Here is a 14,288-nt window from a genome sequence, read left to right as displayed (position 1 = left end):
CACTTCCATGAACCCTGGGTGTGGTGCTTTATGATTTGGTGATGGTGTATGAATTTCACGCCAACCTTATGCTGATATAATTTCACACATTCATTTAAATCACTTAAGTGTAACTGTGTAAATGTTTCCTTTCAATGCAGTTGGTTTTCTGCTCCTAGAACGCCATAGCCTGATAATTGTGCTCCTGAGACTACCGCTGTCTTTGTGAGAAATAAACCATTATTTCTTAGGAAAGAAAGAGGTGGTTCCTTATCAATCTGGACTGTTTTACTCTGATCAATAGACCTGCTGCAGTAAACAGACTGCTAAATATGTGCTGTAACTTCCTCAAACAAAATTAACAACCTGAGGCATTACCTGCCTTGATTCTTGCTCTTATCTCTCCATGAGTCATGGAGACCAAAAGACAGCTATTGCTCAGGAACATTACTCAGCATATAAACCCTAGTTCAGCCATGTTGCCAGCACAGTGGGGTAACGATACTCGCATCCTTTTCCAAAAACGTATCAAAACACGATCTCCGTTGACCAAGCAAGCTATCGGATTGTTACTAAAAACTCAGCAGGCTTATGAATGTTCTTCAGGGAAGGAAACCTGCCCAAACCCTACCTGGGCTGCCCTCGAGTCCCTCACTATGCTGATGACTCTTAATGCCCTCATGACAACTAAGAATGGGTAATAAACACCACCTTGCCAGTCTCGCCAACATCCCAAGAACAATTTTCTCTTTTTAAAGTCCCAGATTTGAGCACAGTATATTAAAGACCGCCATTAATCGATTTCTTAGTCCTATAAGTAGGTAACTACATGGACCTGGAATTATTCGTGCATTAACAACTTGATAACAAATTAATACCAGGTTCAAAGTAAATTGATTCTTCTCGAAGGTATACACCTAGTTTTCCTTTATCCTACAAAAATGAAGATTTGCGTGCACTTTCACTCTCTGCCAGCTTGCGGAAGACTGCCGGTAATGAGGTTGGTATGAGTGTGATCGGGGAGTGTGAAAACAAGCTGTGCATCATTTGCGCTGAGTTATGACACTGAGCAAAGGGCTGGTTGGTCTGTCAGAACACTTCAGAAATGCACTGCAGTGTAATCCTCACCATTTCACACCCATTCAGCACTAGCAGAGGCATTTGGGCACGTACCAGGGCACCCCTAAATTTCAACTGAAACTTTGCAATATGCCAAGTGTGAATAAAGTGATGATAGCAAAATACTGCAGATGCTGGAAATCCGAAATAACAACAGAAAATGCTGGAAAAACTCAGCAGGCCAGGCAATATCCATGGAGAGAAATTAGAATCGACGTTTCGGGTCTAATCCTTTTTCAAAATAAAGTGATGATGTTTGCATGTTGCACCACTCGCCCTTGTTTTCGGGTTACTGCACTGCTCTTGCAGTATTAAAGCAGCATCAGCGGAAATCAGTTAGTTATAATACTCTCAGCTAATCGTTAAGACAAGGAGTGTGAATATAGCTGCTATGAGATGTTCATCAGCCACTCCTTGATTTGCATGATCACAGAAATCACAGAAACCCCACAGTGCAGATAGAGGCCATTTCGGCCCATCGAGCCTGCACCGACACATATCCCACCCGATCCCCATAACCCCTACACCAACACATATCCCACCCTATCCCCGTAACCCCACATATTTAATAGCCAATCAACCTAACCCGCACATCTTTGGACTGTGGGAGGAAACCGGAGCACCCGGAGGAAACCCACGCAAACACGGGGAGAATGTGCAAACTCCACACAGACAGTCACCCGAGGCCGGATTCGAACCCGGGTCCCTGGCGCTGTGAGGCAACAGTGCTAACCACTATGCCACCGTGCATTTTAATGCACAAAGTAAATATAAGCAGTTGCTTGATAAGGAGCTGAAGTATTTGCGCTGTGGTGAAGGATACTTTTATTACTTGCATGTAAGTTGACTGCTGGTCCTCCTGGAATAATTCCATGCTGCTGTTGGGTATTCTATCTCTGTATATTCTGGGGAATTGCATTCAAATGACATTGCCAGTATTGCCTTGCATGTATAATGTGCAGCACAGAGAATGTCTATAAGGTGAGATATGATTGTACATCAGAGACCAGTTAATATTGACTAAGATTTGGTGTTTGGCTTCCCCCCCCCCCCCCAACATGGAAATATTCTTCTTTCAGTGTCATTGTGCTGATTAGCACAAACCTATGCCATGTTAATTCATGAGCACGATAGTGGATTAGGGAGTAGCATTTGCATCACTCCCACTGAAGTTGAAAATGAGACAGAAGTTGCATGTTTCACCATATTTATTGCAACAAAAGAGGTAAAAAAAAATCTAAGTGGATTACTTGAGAAATCGGTTTTGGAAACTTTTTAAAATTTAACGGAGTTTAAAGAATGAGGATGCTTTCTAGTCATATAGCACTCTTGGGAAAAAAATAAGCAATGAAATCTGAATTATGGAGGTTTTGGGCCTTAAGTTTCAGATTTGTGATTGAACCAGGTACTGATTTATATAGACCTCTGTGGATTGTACATCTTGAATGGATACAAAATTAGGAAGGCATAAAACTTGGAGAGATGGAGCGATTGATAGGCTAAGCTGCAACCAGAGTAGAATCTTTAAATGGAGAACCACTTATGTATCACCTCACACTATTCTGCGTTTAATTTCATCTGACGTGTCTGCCCATTCCACCAGCCTGTCTATGTCCTCTTGAAGTCTATTACTATTGATACCGCCGAATTGGAGCCTGAACGGACCCAGTGATATACAGGGTCGACGTATACCCAACTTCGACTTATAGAGCAATAAACTCAGACTACTGCAGACCTTGCTGGAATGTGCGAGTACACTTTTATTTACAGAGCGCTCTGGGAGAAGTGCTATACACCCCCTTGGTGCAATCGCCAGCTTCTCAGCTTTACAATAGCAGCCGCGCTCCTTTTATACAATTTAAAAACAGGAAAGATACCATATTACATTAATTCCTTGGCCAATCTGGTACTTTAGCATCCTTTAACTTTGGCCAATCCGATACCTTAGCAACCCTTAATCACATTCTGTCAAAAACAAGTTGATTATATTATTATACCGTTAGCAAACAACTTAATTATATTACTGTTCTGTGCAAGTGACATCGCACGTTTGGTGTAAGCAGATCAAGTCAGCTGTCTGTTATGCCAGTGTCTGCAAAATGTCAATGAATGTCAAGTATTTCAGCAGGCACTACGGTGCCATTTTAAAATTTCCTCCAACAGCCCCTCCTTTTGGTCCTGGAGTACGATCCTCTTGCTCCCAGATGACCATCGTTCTTCGTTTCTTCACAGAGTTGGCTTACAACCACTGACTCATCTCGTGAGAACCAGCCGTTCCGGCCACGTCATCATACGTTTCTTCTTCTTCACCCATATTTCTGGGCAGGAGGTCGGTGTATTCTTCAACAGAAGCTACTGGCAGCACAGCTTTCACAGCAGTTTGACAGCACATTTTAATGATACTTAATGCACAGCACAGCAGTATACATATCACAACTATGATCAATATCATTTGCACTAGCCAAGCACCCCAGCCTGATCCTCCCAGTAACCAATCAAACCATCCGCCTCCAATATTGGATTGATGGAGCAAAGCTACTTGTTTTTGAATATGGTCCGCTAGGTTGGTAATATTTTCAGAACTGTCTGGGATGTATGTACAGCATTCTGCTCCGATCATGGCACGTGTACCTCCCTGTGCAGCTAGTAGGTAATCTAGTGCCATCCTATTTTGTAGGACGACAGTTCTTAGGGCTACCATTTCGGCACTCATCTCTCTCAGGGATTCAGCTGTGTCATTGGCTACTCCCTCAATTATGGTTGCCAATAACTATATTTCTTGAGAAGTAAACACTATTCCAGCCGTGGGGAACATAGCTCCTAGTACCACCTGCCAGGTGGGAAGTTCTCTTTTAGTACGACTATGCTTGTGGTGGTCTTTCAATTCCTTTGTGGTGTATATATGGTACTACATACCCCAAATAGCATGATCCTGCCCAATTCTCTGGTAGCCAGGGGTATGCTCTATGACCGCATATGAAGTATGTCCCATTATAGGCTGTCATTATCTGTCCCGGTTGTTCGGGGTTTATGTTGGCGCGGAAGACGGTAAAACCCATCTGGTTGTCAGTATTTGTTCGCCTGGTCCCATTCCATGGTTTATTATTGGTCAAATTCATCAAATTGGTGGTATTGAACCACCAGCTTTCCATGGAATTTCCTGCATTATATGTGGTAAAATTTTGTATACAATGACTTTTCCCCACATCAATTCTGATCCCTTCAGTCTGTTCTGTACCGCGCTCCCAACATATCTCCCCGATCGGCTGGCCCTTTCCTGACGTATTGGTAAGAACTGAAAAGGGGGGTTCTTTCGTATAATTATATGTTGGCTTATACCATTCTTTAAAATTTTCTAACGAATATCCTCCCCCCCCGGAACTCATTGCTTAGGCTAGTCCATTTCTGTTCCCATGTTTTTCCGAAGGTGGATAAAGTGGTATTTTTCTGTTTCGTATGAGTTCTATTAATTATCCATTCTGCCATATCTGTGAGGTTCAAGGGTATTGGTCGCAAGGGTATCCCTCCTTTCGCATGAGTGGGAGTATGGCTACATACCCAACAGGCATCTATCCCACTCCGTTTGGCATACTTATATGACATATATAAAAACGTATTTACATGCAATCCCCGTTTTCTATGCGGTCCTGTCGCCGCATCTCCCGTGATAATACGTATCAACGCAACTATACACAGTAACTTATACATGTTTTTGATGGAATATTCTTCTTCCAGTTATTGCCGAAGGGGTCTCCCTTTTTTTTCTGTGGAACAGATTCAGAACAGTGGGGGGTAATTATTCACGTTCATGTCCTTTATATAACTTCAACTGAGTCCAATGTTTCCATATGCCCTTTCCCCTTATGTCCAGACAGGCACAGGTGTCCCCACTGATTATGATCTCATAGGGTCCGCTCCATTTCGGTGCGAACCCCGGTTTGCCAGGTAGATTTCTTACCATGACCCACGCTCCGGCGTGGGGAACGTCCGGGAGCGTGTTAAGTTCTAGCTCCTTGTCCCTTCCGCTGTTGGTCACGGATATTTTTACGCATCTCCTTTAATTGAGTGCTGAGTTCCAAAACGTATCGTTTTAATTTATCTTTTGGAGGACCTACATCGGCCCCACCTGTTATGATGCCTTCGGGTAATTGCATCGCCCTTCCTGTCATTAGTTCATAAGGGGTAAGGCCAATCGTTCGGTTTGTAGTGGCCCGAAGTTTCATCAGGATGATGGGCAGCACTTCAGTCCATGTTTTTCCCGATGTTTGCATCGCCTTGGCCAATGCATTTTTAAGGGTACGGTTCATCCGTTCCACCATTCCTGAACTTTGTGGGTGATAGGGGATGTGGAACTTCTGTTTTATACCCATTAATTGACACACGGTTTTTATGATACTACCAGTAAAGTGAGTGCCTTGATCGGAGTCGATTTGAAGGGGCACTCCCCATCGGGGAATTACTTCTTCTGCTAGGATTCTGGCAACCGTTAGGGCGGTGCAGTTCCGTGTTGGAAAAGCCTCCACCCATCGAGTGAATTGGTCTATGATTACCAGGCAGTATGTTTTACCGTGGGACGGGGGTAGAGGGCCGGTAAAATCGATTTGCAAATGTTCCCATGGGCCTTGCGGCCTGGGTTGATGTCCCATATTAACCTTTATTGGCCTGCCTGGATTGTACTGTGCACACGTAACACACCGGTGGCAGTGTTTAGCAATATCTCTTCCCATCCCTTTCCACCACCATTCTGTACCGAGACTTCCTGTCATTGCCTCTCTTCCCGAGTGAGAGAGCCCGTGGTGAATTTCCAACAGAGTGTTTTGTATGCACTCTGGGGCCATTACCTTATCATCCTTTCACCAGACGTTATCGCTTCCTCGTATAGCGCCTTGTTTCTCCCACGTACCTTTCTCAACATCTGGTGTGTCCTCGTGCAGTTCTTCAATACTTATCTGATCTCCTGGGTTACTTATGCTAGCCACTGGTGTGTCGCTAATCTCCTCTTGTTCTAATGCGAATTGTGCAGCTTTGTCCGCTGCTTGGTTCCCCTGGTGGTTTAACCAATCTGGGCTAGTTCTGTCCAGCTCTCTCTGGTGTGCCTTGATTTTTATTACTGCAACTTGTTGGGGCTTATTACTAGCCTCAAGGAGGGCCTCTATCACAGAATCACAGAATCACAGAAACCCCACAGTGCAGATAGAGGCCATTTCGGCCCATCGAGCCTGCACCGACACATATCCCACCCGATCCCCGTAACCCCTACACATATCCCACCCTATCCCCGTAACCCCACGTATTTAATCCCCCTAACACTAAGGGTCAATTTATCATAGCCAATCAACCTAACCTGCACATCTTTGGACTGTGGGAGGAAACCGGAGCACCCGGAGAAAACCCACCCATCCTTCTCTGATGTTTTATAGGATTGCCTCCTGTCGTAATGAATCCTCTCCTACCCCAGGCGGTCATATAGTCATGGACTACCCCAAAGGCGTATCTACTATCTGTGTAGATGTTTACTACTTTATTTTCCGACATCTCCAGTGCCTTAGTGAGTGCCACTAACTCGGCCACTTGGGCTGACAAACCCCCGTCGATTCGCCCTGATTCCACTGTTTCCAGTCGGTCATTAACTACGGCCCACCCTGTGCGGGGTAGTCCATCCATATATTTGCGCGACCCATCTACGTAAAGTGTTCCTTCGGCCATCGCCAGAGGGGTATCCGTTATTCTATCTTCTTCTAAGTTCATATCTACATCCCCACAATTATGAGGCTCTCCGGTTCCTAATATTCCTTCTGCCGGATTGTCCCCCATATCCCTAATGATGGTTACTACTTTACTCGGAGGGAGGAGGACCGCTTCCCATTTTGCTCGTCTCATATTTGAGACGGATCTCAATTTTCCCGTGTTCAGCATTTCTACCAAGGTGTGTTTGGTGTGAAGGATAATGTTTCCTGTCATCACAATTGGCTCGCTGACCTTTATGGCCCAGGCAGCACAATCTAATGCGGCTATACACCGTGAAAGCCCGGTTACTACAGGTCCTTCTGCAGTGGAGTAGTATGCCACTGGCCTGCGCTTGTCCCCATGATCCTGTGTTACCACCGCGGTATAAAATCCCCCTTCATTATTGCAGTTTATGTGGAAGCCTTTGCACATGTCTGGTAATCCCAATCCTGGGGCTGATATTAATTCTGACTTCAGTTGGATATAAGCTTCCTCCTGCTCTGGGCCCCATTCTATTGAGTCCAGTGCTGGTTTGCCCCCTTTCACTAGCCACTGTATGGGTTCTGCTATTTTAGCGAACCCTGGGATAAAATTTCTACTATAATTAAAGAGGCCTAATACCTTCCTTACTCCCCTCACTGTTACGGGCCTGGGCATACTCTGGACAGCGTCCTTTCTGTCCGGTGGCATTTCTTTAAGTCCCTGGGAGATGAGGTGTCCCAGATACAATACCTGGGTTTTTCCTATCTGTGCCTTTTTGGGGCTCACCTTTAGGCCAGCCGTCTCCAATGTTTTTAATACTAGGTACAGGGTCATCTGGTGCCCTTCTTTCGTTTCCGAAGCTATTAGTATGTCATCAACATACTGGAGAATCGTACTCCCGCTGGGCAGTTCTACCCTTTTTAAGATGTCGCTCATGACTCGGTGAAAGATAGCCGGGCTATTGTGAAACCCCTGTGGGAGCTGGGTCCAGGTATACTGTTTGTCCCCTACCGTAAACGGAAATTTTTCCTGTGATTCTGGGCCCAAGGGTAAGGCCCAGAATCCGTTGGCTATGTCCAGGACCGTGAAGATTTGGTGTTCTGGGGCTAGACCGTTTAAGATGGTTGAGGGGCTGGCGACGATAGGGTGTAACTTAGGGGTGACCTTGTTGAGGGCAGTGTAATCTATAGTTAACCTATAGCTTCCGTCAGGTTTTCCTACTGGCCATGTAGGGGAATTGGTGGTACTTGTTGTTTCTCTCAGGATGCCTTTCTCTACAAGTCCTTTCACTATGTCTATGACTGCCTTTCTTGCCTCGGTTTTTATGGGGTACTGGCGGTGTGGCTTATGTTCTGGTCCGGGGATCTTGATAGGGTCAATACCAGCTTTTCCTGTGTCTAGTTTTGTTTCTGCCCAAACTCCGGGGACGGGGGCGCAAATGGCCCCGTAATCACCTGTATCTAATTGCCAGTTTCTTTTGGTTACTGTGGCTACTCCAATCGTGCCGGTATTATTTGCGAGTCATCCTACCTTTGCTATGTGGCCGTCTGTTTTTGGCCACATTCGTTTTCCCTTGCCACAATCGATTAATATTTCGTATTCTTTCATAAGATCATTACCCATTATTGTGCCCTCGTTATTTTTACATACGTAGAATCTCATCGGGATGTAAAGATTTTCTATTTCTACCATTTGGGTGGTACTTAGGAAGGCGGGCACCTTGGTGCCGCCGATCCCTGTTAAATATATCATCTTACTGGTTGTAGGGAGGGGAAGGTCGGTTATGGATATTGACGCTCCCGTGTCCACTAGCATTTCACACTGTCGGCCCCCTACTAGTGCAGACACATAAATCCTACCCTCCTTTTTGCTTTTTACGGGGGCCGCTGGACGTCACTTATTCTGTTGCTGTCGTTTATACTCCTGCCACTCCCTGTAGTTTTCGGCGGACATCGTATTTTGCCCGCTAGTTGGCCTGCCATGTTTGCTATAACAAATGGCTTCCAAGTGTCCCCTTTTTCCACAATAGTTACATTGTCTCTCATTCTTTTTGCCCTTGCATTCTTTTGCAAAGTGACCCATCTTTCCACAATTATGGCATGGTCCCTTTTTGGGTCTTGCTCCAGTTTCCAATTAGCCGACCGCAGCTATTTTTTCTTGTTTAACTTTTGTTACTATCTCATCCTTCATCCCGTTTCCGTCTATTTCACATGCCCATTCTACCAGGCCATCATAATTTCTTGCGGTCACTACTCCCATTTTTATGATTGTTTGGTGTGCCGGTGATAAGCCGTCCTTAAATGCTTGTATAAATGCCGGATCTGTCCTGACTGCGTTTGGTTGGCCCGAACTTTCCTGGTAAATACTAAATAGTCGCTCGCCATATTCTGAGGCCCCTTCTCCCTTTTGTTGTTTAGTCGCTGTAATTTTACTCCAATTAGTGGGGGAGTCACTTAAAACCCGTTGGACTTCAGTTTTAAAGAGAACAAAGGGTGCCTGTTGGGCGTCTACTTCGGCAGTGAGGGCTACTGCATGTGTCCAGCGTCCCCCACTGTAATCCCTTGCGGCTGCGGCGGCGCCCGCACCGGGATCGCTCGCCACCTGTCCGCTGGACAGGCTGCCCGAACTAACTGATGGATGTCTCTTAGATGTAACTGATGCCCCACCCAAACGGTGTTGAGTTCTGCCCAAAACTTTGCATTCAGGCTACAGGTCTGGAGTTTTCCCAGGACTGTCATGATTTGTTGTCTCTCCCCGGGGGGTAAAGGGTTTATAACTCGCTGTTGGTGCAGCGGCGGCTCCACCCCGGGTTATTGGGGCCATGTCGACACTTTTGACCTTTTCCTCAAACATGGGAGCCGTTGGATCTAGTGTCTCGTATGGGGGAAGGGAAGTAGTATCCGTCCAACCACTCATTCGTCCGCCCTCACATGTAGCCCTCTTTTCTAAATCCTTAATTACCTTATCTTGGCAAGTTATCTTTGTTTCGAGAGTTTTAATGTCCTGTGTTTTATCTTTAACAATTTTCTTAATTACATTTACTTGTTCTATCAGTCCTGACAATTGGTGTACTAGTAACACGCCCGCCTTTTTAGTTTTATCCTTTTTCTGTTCACTCAGCCAATTTCTCTGAAGTTCTAATGTCTGTGATACGTCCCATCCGTCCTTCTGCATTTTTAAAATTAGTGAATGCCTGTCTGTCATATAAGAATCGATGAGGGAGCCCGGGGGCCCCCTCTTAATCTCCTTACCTGACGTCAGTAGTCCACCGACCTTTCCTCTTTGTCTGGAGTCATGTTTTTGAAAGCCCCCTATTCTTTTCTTCTAAGAATACCCGGGCGTTTTAACGTACTCGAAACTGCGTTCTCAGAGGTCTGGGTTTCTCTGTCTTTCAAGAGTGCCCGGACGTGTAACGTTTTACCCCGCTCCACAAGTTCCTAGCATCAGTCTGTTAGTCCCGAATAAGACCTGAGGATTAAAATTTTGTCAATACAGATACGAATATAAGTTTATCACAGACAAATGTCAAGTGTAGTCCCACACTCCACTAGTCCACTTACTTATTCTTTGATCACTCGGCGTCCTTATACTTGATCAGAGTACTAAAACACCGGTGACCCTGCTCGCAGTGCCAATTTGTTACCACCGAATTGGAGCCTGAATGGACCCAGTGATATACAGGGTCGACGTATACCCAACTTCGACTTATAGAGCAATAAACTCAGACTACTGCGGACCTTGCTGGAATGTGTGAGTACACTTTTATTTACAGAGCGCTCTGGGAGAAGTGCTATACACCCCCTTGGTGCAATCACCAGCTTCTCAGCTTTACAATAGCAGCCGCGCTCCTTTTATACAATTTAAAAACAGGAAAGATACCATATTACATTAATTCCTTGGCCAATCTGGTACTTTAGCATCCTTTAACTTTGGCCAATCTGATACCTTCGTAACCCTTAATCACATTCTGTCAAAAACAAGTTGATTATATTATTATACCGTTAGCAAACAACTTAATTATATTACTGTTCTGTGCAAGTGACATCACACGTTTGGTGTAAGCAGGTCAAGTCAGCTGTCTGTTATGCCAGTGTCTGCAAAATGTCAATGAATGTCAAGTATTTCAGCAGGCACTATGGTGCCATTTTAAAATTTCCTCCAACACTATCTTCCTCACTGTTTACTACACTGCCAAGTTTTGTGTCCTCTGCAAATTTCACCATGATCTAATTAGAGTTTAATCACTTTATTTCATCTCTTGACAGTTTTATTTTTAAAATGGAACTGCATGCAGTTTAACAGCATTTTGGGCAAAGAACATTGACATTTTGTGGAGGGTTGAAAAGATTATTCAAGCACGTGAAGCTATATGTTTTGATGAGAGACTTAAAGATCGGAAAAGTGTTTTAACTAGAGAAAAGAAAATTGAGAAGAGACACGATTTAAATCTTCAAAATCTTGCAAAGGAATGGATGCTTGGATTATGAGAATAGAGCTAAAGGCCCTAGATCTACAACTAATAAGCCTAAAGCAAGGAGGAATTTCCCCACCCTCTCCAACAGTGGTTCTATGGAATTGACTAAACGAGAACAGTTAATGCTGTACTCATTTAATAATACCTTTCAAAACAATGAGCATCAAGGAATGAGCTGAGGGTTATAAAGTAAAATATTGGTATAATTAGTGCTATAGTTCCTCAGCTGCTCAACAAGAACTGGACCAAGCACACTGATGCACCCGAAGTGGATCAGTTTCTGGAGCACGTGCGAGAGCGGATGGTTGGTGGTCTTGTGTCTGAAAAGACAGGTGACCGCCTGCACTTCGTTGATACAGGAGACGAAAAGAAAGATCTGCTCCATAAGAAAGGAAAATTGAAGCCTCCGTGGAGCGACCTCATTCTACATTCATTACATAGAAATGTGCCAAAGGTGGCAACCAGTCAAGGATGTATGTTATGGTTCTAAAATTTACCTGCATATTGTTTTGCTCGATTTGCCTTTGGAAGGTAGGCAGGAAGAAGCTGTTGGACTGCTTTCTCGTTCTTTTTCACCTCGTTACTTTAAACGCCAGATTACACGCGTACTCAGTTGTAGCAATGCAGAATCAGGATTGAAACTCCATACTTCGCAAAACCAGAATGAGAGCTCTGAGACATCATACTATCACGATTCCAGTATGAACTGCTGAACAGTGGTTCACACACCTCTCTTATACCAAATTTCACCTTTGATCACTACATTCCATGCATACTGTTATAAATCTCATCAAGAAACTACTTATGAAATAACGCTGGACGGCCAGCTGGTGGCGCCGTCCAAGGAGTATAAATACTCGGGCGTGGGCCCCAGCTTTCCAGGGACATTTTGTAAGACAAGGAACTAGTGAAGTACAACTAGACTTCCATGTTCTGAAACAAGTTGATTAAAGCCTTGCTTTATACTCAAACCAAGTGCGTAGTGAGTTTTATTACGTCACATACCACTAATAAATCATAGTACATCAAAGATACATACAAATGACAACATAATAACAGCGTGAACTAAACAAATAGGTACTTAACTCTTCTAATCATTTTATCACCATTGTTATATTGCCTTCTGAAATGTTTCCCATTCCCTTAAACATAAGTGAGCAAGCTGACATGTTCCAGACCATTACAGATATGGCTGAATGACTCTTGCACATTCTCCTGTGAAGATATCCTTGCTTTTAGGCCTGTTTCCACAATTTCAGCAGAAAGCGGTTTTAACTTATCATGGGCTGATCCCACAGACTGCCCAGAAAGAACATTTGAGATACTCGGGTAATTCGGACTTCCATGCCCAGGGAAGCTTGCAAAACATTTCCTCAAGTTGGGTAAAGTGCAAGATAGAACAGATTTTGTGTGATCTGTAGAAAGAAAAAGCTTGATGGTCTTTTCCTATTCCTCATTGTATGTTTCAGAGAATGTGGCTGGGAATTTCCGCTTGTGTGGTTGCCAGTCTGATTTGCCCCCTCCAATTGAATTTTCCTTGTCTGTAAAACCACAGGCTGGCAAGCACAGCAGTGGCAAACCCCAGACTCTGTGATTTACCCGTAGCAAGTTTCACAGCCTTGGCTCGGTGTTGCATCCTTGCCTCTTGTGTCAGAGGTCATGGGTTCAAGCCCCAAGCCAGGCTGACGCTCCAATGCAGTACTGAGGGAGGGCTCCACGGTCAAAGGTGCCGACTTTCAGATGAGATGTTAAACCAAAGCCTCCTCTGCCCTCTCAGGTGGACGTAAAACATCCCATGTCACGAAGAAGAGGGGTTTTCCTGGTATCCTGCCAGTTATCCCTTGACCACCTCCTCAAACAGATTATCTGGCCATTTATCTTATTGCTGTTTGCTGGACTTTGTGTGCAAGTTGGCTGCTGTGTTTCCCTAATCATGATGGTGACTATGCTAACGACCTGAAAACATTAACAATGTTTCTCTCTCCACAGATGCTGCCTGACCTGCTGAGAGTTTCTAGCATTTTCTGTTTTCATTTCAGATTATCAGCCCCCACATTCAACGGATCATCTTCCGCCACCTCCAGCATGATCCCACCACCAAACACATCTTCCTTTCAGCATTCCGAAGGGACCGCTCCCTCCGCGACACCTGGTCCACTCCTCTATCACCCCCAACACCCCTTCCCCTTCCCACGGCACCTTCCCGTGCAAGCGCAGGAGAAGCAACACCTGCCCTTTTACCTCCTCTCCCACTGTTCAAGGCCTCAAATACTCCTTCCAGGTGAAACAGCGATTTACTTGTACTTCTTGCAATTTAGTATACTGAATTCGCTGCTCACGATGCGGTCTCCTCTACATTGGGGAGAACAAACACAGATTGGGTGACCGCTTTGCCGGACACCTCCGTTCAGGGTGACCCCGAGCTACCTGTCACTTTAATTCTCCGCTCCACTTCCACTCTGATCTCTCTTTCCTCGGCCTTTTACACTGTTCCAACGAAGCTCGAGGAACAGCACCTCGTCTTGCGAGCCTTCTGGACTCAACATCGAGTTCAACAATTTCAGACCGTAACCTCGGCCCCTATTTTTGTTTTTTCTCTCACATGGCAGTTGTTGATGATTCTGCCAGTGCCATTTACACTTCATCTAGAGTCATCTTTTGTTTCTTAACTTGTCCCATTACCATCTCCTTTTGCCTTGCACCATCATCCCTTTTGTCTTTTAATCTCTCCTGCCTTCCATCTTAACACAGACTGTCCCTTTTGTTCTTTCCTCCCCTCCCCCCTTTCCTTGCCCCTACACTTGCTTACAAATCTGTTACATCTCTAACTTTTTCCAGCTCTGACGAAGGGCCATCGACCTGAAACGTTAACTCTGTTTCTCTCTCCACAGATGCCGCCTGACCTGCTGAGTATCTCCAGCATTTTCTGTTTTTATTTCAGATCTCCAGCATCCACAGTATTTTGCTTTTGTTCAAATATACTTTGTTGGCTGTGAAACACGTTGGG

This window comes from Somniosus microcephalus, chromosome 9 (assembly GCF_052327205.1).
Source record: "Somniosus microcephalus isolate GS21.2 chromosome 9, FLI_Smic_1.0, whole genome shotgun sequence".
NCBI lineage: Eukaryota > Metazoa > Chordata > Chondrichthyes > Squaliformes > Somniosidae > Somniosus > Somniosus microcephalus.
This window is presented reverse-complemented; position numbering follows the sequence as displayed.